Source organism: Micromesistius poutassou (genome assembly GCF_964030765.1).
Source record: "Micromesistius poutassou genome assembly, chromosome: 2".
NCBI classification, from domain to species: Eukaryota; Metazoa; Chordata; class Actinopteri; order Gadiformes; family Gadidae; genus Micromesistius; species Micromesistius poutassou.
Genome location: NC_140272.1, coordinates 18944208 through 18953644, shown reverse-complemented (window position 1 = coordinate 18953644; position 9437 = coordinate 18944208). Strand labels below are relative to the sequence as shown.

General features: G+C 48.3%; 1 pseudogene across 1 annotated transcript in view; it reads right to left on the bottom strand.

Annotated features, from left to right (window-relative positions):
• Window positions 1-9437, bottom strand: part of LOC311338224 (cadherin-4-like) — a 144656-nt pseudogene that overhangs the window by 36667 nt on the left and 98552 nt on the right. Inside the window, exon 3 of the transcript XR_014684324.1 lies at window positions 1905-2087. The product of XR_014684324.1 is annotated as a cadherin-4-like (transcript). The remainder of the gene's footprint in view (window positions 1-1904; window positions 2088-9437) is intronic.

Genomic DNA, 9437 nt, shown 5'->3' with positions numbered 1-9437 from the left:
TTTTGTGCTGCAGGAAATGGTTGAGATGGGACTGCCACAAATGGCCTGAAACTAATGTGGGCCCCCTCTCACTCACCAAATTTACAATGCTCTCTAAATGGATCCTATTTTATACAGTCGGCAGCAGCCCCCCCCCCCCCCCCCCCCGCCCCCTCTCTCTCCACACACACCTGCTCTCTTCAGTCTCTGAGCAAAAAATTAAATAAAAAAGGTCTCCTCTCCAGGGATAATTGCTCTTTTCCGACCAAAGACACACCAGGTAAAAGGCGGGGGGAAAAACGAAAGAAGGAAGGAGAACGAAAACTGTTCGGCGTTGCCATCACGGAGCCCAGGGAGGCGGAAGAAGTGTGGAGAAAGGGAAACTTTGAAAGGATGTACTCGGCCACTTCTGTGACGGGCCTGATGAAGTGCTAAATCCCCACCGCTGCTCTCTGTCGGCGGCGCGGCCTGTCAGAAGTGAAGTGTTTGTGTGCCGCTTGCTGGAGGACTCGGGGACGGAGCGTCACGCGCTGGTGTGTGTGTGTGTGTGTGGTGCAGCCCCTACCAGCCATACAGGTTAGCCTCTGTACCTCTGGTGACGTGACTCATGGCGTCCACACACACACACACACACACACACACACACACACACACACACACACACACACACACACACACACACACACACACACACACACACACACACACACACACACACACACACACACACACCACTGTACAGTGTGCCGTTAAGGACACACACACACACACACACACAGGAACACAAAGGCACACAAGCGTGCACGCATACACATTTGCAAAACCTTACACGTGCATGCAAACATGCACACGCACGCACGCACACGCACACACACACACACACACACACACACACACACACACACACACACACACACACACACACACACACACACACACACACACACTGAAGGGAGTCCCCAGGGTGTAACAGGGCCACGCCGTGGGGGCGCGGCTGGAAGCCCACCTCGGGCCGGGCTCCAGACCCCGCTGCCTGCCTGCCTCTCCCCCAGGAGGAGCGCTCTGCCCTCTGCCTGACAGGCTGGGGAAAGGTGCTTCCTGTAATCTATAGCCTGGTTCCACAAATGAGTGCTAGGGACTTGTGTATACGTCCTTGAGCATGCTTGTACGCTTGTATCCGTGTGTGTGTGTGTGCACACGTGTGTGTGCGTGTGTGCGCGTGCGTGTGGAGGTGTGAGTGTGTGAGGGTCAGTGTTTGTGTGAGCTTGTGTATTATGCAGGGCATGCGTGGTTGCTTCTTGGTAACTTTGGCGAGGTCAGAATTAATAATGAATAAAACCCAGAGTGGCCCTGTCGGTGCAGGGGACACACCGTAGCGCCGTCTGCTGAAGGTTTCGACTGATGGACGCTGAACTGAGAGGCCCGTTTTATAGCGTACATAACTCAAAACACACTTAAGACGTATGTGACGACATGGAGATACACGCCGCATGCAAAACATGTTGATGTCAACACTGAAGTCAATTTTGTTCATGTTGCAATATTAACACATTTTTTCCCCGCATACGTGATAAAAAATAGATAGACGTGTATACGTGTAGATAATGTATTATGGTGTGCTGGTCCACCGGTACCAGCATCCTGTGCGGCATTGGCTGTTAATGTGGCCGAGCAGCCTGCTCGTGGCTGTGTCCGGCACACTGAGCGCATCCAATCATGTGTTTCCTCCCTGTGCTCTGCTGTACCACCCCTGTGTGCACCAACTAATAAAAGTGCTTACAGTCTCAGAAACGGCATCCCTCCGAGAAAGAACAAACATTTCTTTCCTGTCAAAAAAAAAAAATAAATAAATCCCCAGGAAAAGTTGTCCCAAAGTAGAAAAACTTTGCGGTATATAACGGTGCATTTCACAATCTGTCACTCACCCTGACAAGCATCTGGGGGAATGGCCCGCGGGAGTTTTCGGGCACGTTGATTGGTGGAATGACCCAGTCTCTCTTCTGTCGCCGCAGACTGTTGGAGGAGGAGCTCCTCAGATGCTTCCGGGGGAACTTGATGAGTCTGGGCTGCGAGTCCCATGCTCTTGACAGCATCTCCTCAATGCCGACCTGAAACAAACCAACCGCACACATGAGCTGCTGTTGTATCCGGGAGAGAGAGAGAGAGAGAGAGAGCGAGAGAGAGAGGGAGCCGGGGCACAGCCCTCATTTCCACAGTGCTACATTCCCTGTGACAGGCCGGAAGATGGCGGGAATAAAACGGCATAAAATGACGATCCATCTGCTGGAATTTGAACGCCCTCAAAATGAAACCTATTTCTCTCCGAATGACAGACAGGCCCGGAGAAATACACGGAGCGGAGGAAAACAACAGTTGTTGAACGATGGGACTCCCCCCCCCCCCCTCGGTCTGTAAATAACGCCCCAGACAGCCCCCCCCCCCCCCCCCGCCCCCCCCCACAAACCCTGGCTCCATTCTGGGGAACTACAGCAAAAAAAAACAAGCTCAAAGGCTCCATGAACAGGGGAAACATATGGCGGGCTTAGATCTCCTACGTAGCTTCTTCAGGCTGACTGCATGGCCGCAACACCCCCCCCCATATCCCCTCCCCGCCCCTCCGCCCTACCCCAAGCCCCGCCACCGCCCTTTGATTCATCCTGGAAGATAACATACCACCACCCCCCACCCCCACCCCCACCTCCACCTCCACCCAGCTGAAAGGGGGGGGGCTGTGCCACATATAGTTCTAACATCAGATGAATCACAGACTAATACTAAAGAAGCAGGCGGTACTTAAGGCAGGTAGCGGAGCCAAGGGATAAAAAGGCCTGAGATGGTCTTCAGATTAGTCCTATCAGCAGGTGGTGGGTGCTGCCGGTGAGTTTTGTTTATCAAAGGCAGCAGCATTTCAGATTTTTCCGGGAAAACGTTTCAAAGAGAGGAAAGTGGATTTATCCGCACCCCCCTGCTAGACGCCAATGATTTCCCGCCATCCGTTTTTTTTGTGTATTTTAGTGAAAGGGTACTATAATCGACAACCATTTTCTATCTCTGTGCCTTTTCAGATATAAATGAACACACGTTATGTGCAGTAGCGTTTAAACTAAGGTGTTTGCAACACAGTGAAAGCCATTACCATTACTAGGAAGAAAAATAGGTTTTCTCGATATCCAATCTTTTTATTATACTTCACACGTGGGAGTTGCGACACAAACAAAATGTTAATTTGTTAATTATGGTCCCCATTTGTTTTATAAATGAATTTAAAAAAGTCACAGGTGTGATTTATGAGGCTCTTTACACATAATTTGTATACACTTGTGTTGTCGGTATGTCTGACAGATGAACGATAAAGGAGTTTGGTTTTTAATGACTTTTTGCTTTGCGTGTTCGTGTCAACTGTACTAAACAACCGCATTGCAACCCAACGTTGTTTGAAAAAAAGAACCATGATTCATTTTTGTTGGCGCTGGTTTACTGGTCCAAGCCCACAGCACCAAACGCTTATGTGTACAAACACACTGACGCCTGCTTAGAGGCGTGATGGAGGCCGTCATGCTGGGTCTGAAAGAAAAGAAATGCTGCTTAAATCGGGCCAGCCTGAATGGGGTACTCTGATACGCTTTAAACTATTAAATTCTTCAAGAAGTTGACGAGTGTTATTTGTCAGAGCTTACCCTGTGGGTATCGTAACACCGGGGACATGATATTGCTCTTCAAACATTACCTTCTGTGTGCACACTCGGAACATTGGCTTTCTATTGACTTCCAATTCATTTATATTTATTCTTCCAAACAACTTGAAAGCGCTTTGTTTTATCATCGACTCGTCTCATGTCAGGGACAGGGACATTTCGCAAGTTGAATTTATTAGTTAGCATTTTGTTCTACCGCCTGCCGAATTCCTAAGGGGGGCCTAGTTGCCTCGTGGGTTCATCTACACAACACGTTATTTTGAACACTACAACAATTGACATCTTTCGAATTGCATATACCTGTGTGGAGTGTGTGTGTGTGTGTGTGTGTGGACGACAGCTGGTTTAACCAGAGAGTCAGACTGATTGGACTCTGGTGCTGGGTGAGGCCGCACACCTGTTGACATTTACATTGAGCAGCCATCACCGCACACACACGCATGGCATCACAACACGGAGCACCAGCTCATGTCATTGTCGATCACCTTCTACAATAAAGCGGCCTTCAACAACACCACACACACACACACACACACACTCGGAGAGATCTCCTGCATAGCAACACGGAGCAGAAGGTTCTGTATCATTGTCTATCATTTTTCATAATTAACCAGTTTTCCAACACCACCACCACTCTGCGTCCTTGCGTCTGGAGGAGCCCAATAAACGCCACAGTAACAAAGAGAACGCTACGCGCTACCTGGCTGCCACACTCCACACCGAGGGGACATTTACTGGGCTCCTCCAGACAAGGACGCAGAGGGGTGGCGTTGGAGAACTGGTTTATTGTAAAAGATGGCGGACAATGAAAGACACATCTGGGGCTTCGTGTTGCCATGCAGGAGGTCTCGCTGAGTGTGTGTGGTGTGTGTGTTGTTGTTGTTGAAAGAAGTTTATTGTAGAAGGTGATTGACAATGATACAGGCCCTAGGGTTCACTTCATGTTGCCATGCAGGAGATCTCTCGAATGTTTGTGGTGACGGCTGCTTTAACCGGTGCACATTGATTGCTTAATGCACTACAGGTGTTCAGCCTCACCCACCAGCCACCAGAGACCAATCAGTCTGACTCAGGCCAGGTGAGGCTGCTTAAACCAGCCATGATCCACACACACTCCCACAAGCTGTTTTTCTTTTCTGTTTTTAGGTCATACTCGGGTGATGATGTAGGTGTGATGATGTGTGCATATTCATATTTTCCCCAAACTCTGCTTTGTAGGTTTTTTTTTTCCACTGAAAGTTACTGACCTGGTTTTGATAGTTAGCAGCAACAAAAGTTTAAATTTCCTTTTTTTTTTGTGTAGATATTAGATATATATGTAAACGCTTTCCTAATCATATTATATCATGATCTCGCCCTCAAGGCCAGACTGAACCATCCCGCAGGCTGCCAGTCCGTAGATGTGAGTGTGAGTGTGAATGAGACTGTAAACAAAGCTTGATCCAACCCATTTGATCAGGCTTCTGTTTGTACTCCTCACAGTTGACGGAGTTGAGCTGAAGCACAGCCCCGCAGACTGATGCACAGCCCTGCGGGTAGACACAACGGGTTGGATGAGGGAGGGAAACACATGGATGACTTTCAGATGGACGGATGATTATTGTTTCATAGCTGGTTGATTGATGTTTACTACTGAATGATGGATGGATGGATCAATAAATAGATGTGAGATGGATAAATGATGGCTGGACGGATAGATAGATGATGGATGGATGATTATAAGTAAATAATAGATGGACGCCGTTTTGAACTCCACTCGTCCAGAGCTGCTCGCGGGTACTGACAGGATGTGGTGGTGGGTGTCCACCCACCTGTTCCTGAGTGGCAGGCGGCATCTGACGGTGTGCCTACGTCCATGTGTATTGTTTGAGAAGCAGAGTGGTTTGTGTATATGCGTGTGTGGGTGCGCATTGTGTGTGTGTGTGACAGACCCAAAAAATCAGGCTGAAAGGTTTATACATTTATAAACATATAATAATATACAACACCGTGGGACGACGGTGATTGACTTCCAACACCAACACCGTAAAACATGCATAGCAACCTGCAGCAGACATCTCTGGCCGATTACGTCCGGTTGAAATAGGACGGGAAATAAACGAATACACACACGGAACACTCAACTATATAAACAACCATAAACCACTCTGTGCTCTACCTCGATGTTTACGCTCGGGCGAATGCCGGGGCCACCACAATGGGGTCCTTATCGCCCCGGGCCAGCCGCGGGCGGACGGGCGTCATAAATCTCAAGGCCCCGTTCGCCGCTATCAACCCGTCGGGCTCTCTGATGAAGCCTCGGCGCTAATGAGTTAGAAGCGAGAGTTGGCGAGGTGCCGTCCCCTCCTCCTCTGTTGCTAAACCAAGACAGCGGTACAAAAGAGCAGGTTTCACGGGGGGATGGTTCCTCAGAGAGGGAGCGGCGGTGGTGGCGGTGGCGGTGGCGGTGGCGGCGGTGGGAAGGGAGGGGATGTTGGCAGAGGGGAGGTGGTGATGGACTTCAGAACACGGGAGTCAGTCAGTGTGAAATCACTTTTCCAAAGCAAAGCAGCATGGCTCCCGAGGATCTGGCAGTGGGGAGGGGGGGGGGGGGGGAAACGTGAGGAGCCGGCTCACCCTCTTTGACCTCGCTGGCGCGCTGTGTCGCACGCGCACGACATGCCTTCGCCTGTTTCCGTGTTCACGTTTGATCGTGTGTTTAAATCCGTTTCTTTATCCCTGCTTTTTCTTTTTTTTTTTTTTTTTTTCTTGTCCCCGCTAGAGAGAACGTCGGCACTTCCGCGCGTGTGTTTGCAGGAGGAACAGTGATAGCCTGATAGCCCGGATTATAACCTTGATCCCATGCATTTCTTGGCCTTACAGGAACACAGTGTATAGCAGCAGAGCTCTATGCTATGAATGGAAGTGCAAACGGTTTGTTAGCAACAATAATGAGAAGGTAAGGGGTCAGGGCATCTCGCTCAAGGATGCCTACTGGTACATCGCGGTATTAACGGGCGGAAAACAGTTCTAAAGCTTGTTCAAGGCGAAAGGCACTGGGTTCAATTCCCGAGATGCCTAACCCCCTAGCTGGTCCTTCCTAGCAAAATCCAAAAATGTTAATTTTAATTCAGTTCAATACATGCTGTATTTCCAAAATAGTGAACAAATAGTATATCTCTCTTCTGCTTTGATTGACGCGTTTGGTTTTTCCACACCCTAAACACAGCAATGGCCCATTCAAACCACAAGCATTCCATTAAAGATCCCATGGCATGCTACTTTATGGATGCTTATATATAGGTGTTAGTTGGCCCCTAATACAGTATTTGAAGACGTTCAAGAAATTCAGCCTTGGTGCAGAATTACACCGAACACTCCGGGTGCTCCGGCGGGAGTCCTGGAGCTCTATATCTAAATAATATCATATTATATAAATATATCTATATAATATATTATATTATCACGGCCAAAAGCTGCGTCAGGTTGTCCGACATCTCTGACTCTTCCACTTCCACGTCAATCTTAAGTAAAGACTGAACCTTGAAATGGAGGAGAAAGGGATTCTCCTCCAGCTTCCCGCAGCGTATTGTACACACACACACACACATGTGGCGATTGCATGGTCCTAGCTCATTGTCTCATTGGCGGGCCAAATTCTCTGGGCGGGGCAAAGCAGAGAAAGGGGGAGGTAACCTGACCCCTTATGACGACACATGGGGCCAAAATTCCAAATCGCCGCATCTGAGCTTTCATTTTTTCCAAAGGCGGAGCAGGATAGCTAGTGCCATTTCCATCCACTGGGGGACCACAGGCACGCTAGGGGAACTCATATTAATGTTAGAAAACCTCATAAAGAGAAATTGTCACGCCATGGGACCTTTAACATCGGCCCTGCCTTTATGGTCCTTTATTTACGCCACCTAGCGGCTCGGCGTTCATCTACTCCGCCCCCAAGCAGTTGAGGATTTCCTGGACAGACCTCTCCACAACTCAGTGTGAGCAGATCAATAAAAATAATAACAATAATTTATTGCATTTATGAAGCACTTGTCAAGAAGCCCGAAGCGCTTTACATAGTGGGTGAGTGAGTGTGTGTTTGTTTGGGAGGGAAGGGGCGGGGGGGGGGTGGTTATGACACCTCATCCACTAAAAACAAGCAGAAAGGCTCGTTCTAGCAGCCGAGTGGCGTCAAGTTCAGCGGAGCAAAACCGATGGTCACGGCTCTCAACTGGAGGAGAGGAGGTAAGCCAGCGAAGCATGAAATCGACATAAAGGATTCGGAGATTCATCACAACACTACCTGTGTGTGGCTCAATTCCTCTTCCTGGCCTATGCTGGACATTTACCACCTATACTGTTGGATTAGGCATCGGGAGATGACAAACTGAGCGCCAATACAATTTAAAAGGATTGGTAAGATGAGGAGGAAGGAAAAGTGGGGGGAAAAAAAGTCGATATGGAGATACTGTATCAGGAGCAGGTCTCTGGTTTACACAGGACCAAATGTTTCTGCAGTAGTAAGGTTGTTGAGGAGTGGGCCTGTTTTAATGGAGGACAAAACTACGAGAGGAATTAACTGCAATTTCAGAATTTATGTCTGTATTTCATGCTGCGTTTTTTGACGGGTAGAAATCTGTAGGCATCTACATTTTTGCAGACTTTGATTCAGCAAAGAACTGACTCCATCAGGCCTGGCTCAGACCGTGTGTCCATAGCAACAATGGACAAAAAAAAAAGAAGCAATAAAAAACTGTTCTCACTGTCGCAACCACAAACTGTCACATCTGGGAATATTTTAGTCCATCTGGCAGTTCCGTGTTAGGGTCTATCACACGTGGACAAAGTACTTTGGCTGAGTTTAGCTGACCACTGACTGATTTTATGGCGAAAAAGGGAGAAAATGACAGCAATATTGGAGGCGGTAGTTATATTTAAGTACGGAGAGGGCTAGGAATGAATAGGAAGAGCAGCACTAAGGCCATGGAGAGCAGAGGGCCATGTGACATATTTGTTGTAGCCTGCACTTGTTTATCTCTCTGGACGTGTACTCATTCCAACAGGAACGCCGCTGCCCCGAACGGAACCTTCGACAATTCCTCTTAGTGAAGGAAAACCTGTCCTCTAGAGAGACACTGAATGCGTGCGAAAGGAAAGCACCTGTTTCACCATGAACTGTTGTTTCAATATGATTTCATACAATAATACTTTTCTTGGAACGCTTGAACGCGGATCTCGTCATAATATGATTTATGTGAAACCTGGTCTATCCCATCCCCACTACCTGCGGACACTGGGATAGGATCCAGATCACAACAACAACAATTTATTACACAGCTCTTCTCAACGCTGTGTAACGCTCCGTTCACTTGCATGGGCCTTCCCGACTTCCGGTGGTGAATAATTTTTTCCGATAATGACCGTTGCTAAGCATATAATGACCGCTGTCAAGCAGAGTGGATTTTTTCACGTCTTCCGTATCACTCCGCAAGTAGTCCGGTAACTTATCAACCCCAGCATATTCGGTTGCTAAGTAACGTCAACTTTTTTGGCGGACTTGTAAAAAGACACACCGTGTGAAGTTATTTATTCGTTTCGGCAAGTAGCCGTGTAATAAGCGGGATAATGTACGGAACGTCGCCGGTAATTATCTAAAATAGGCCCCTTCAGGGTGAAGCAAGACACCTCCGCTTCGTGTCGGTGCTCCGGTTGGCCCTGTCTGGGTTTATTTTCCCGATAATGACCGGCGTTCTATACATTATCCCTTACATAATTGATTGACAC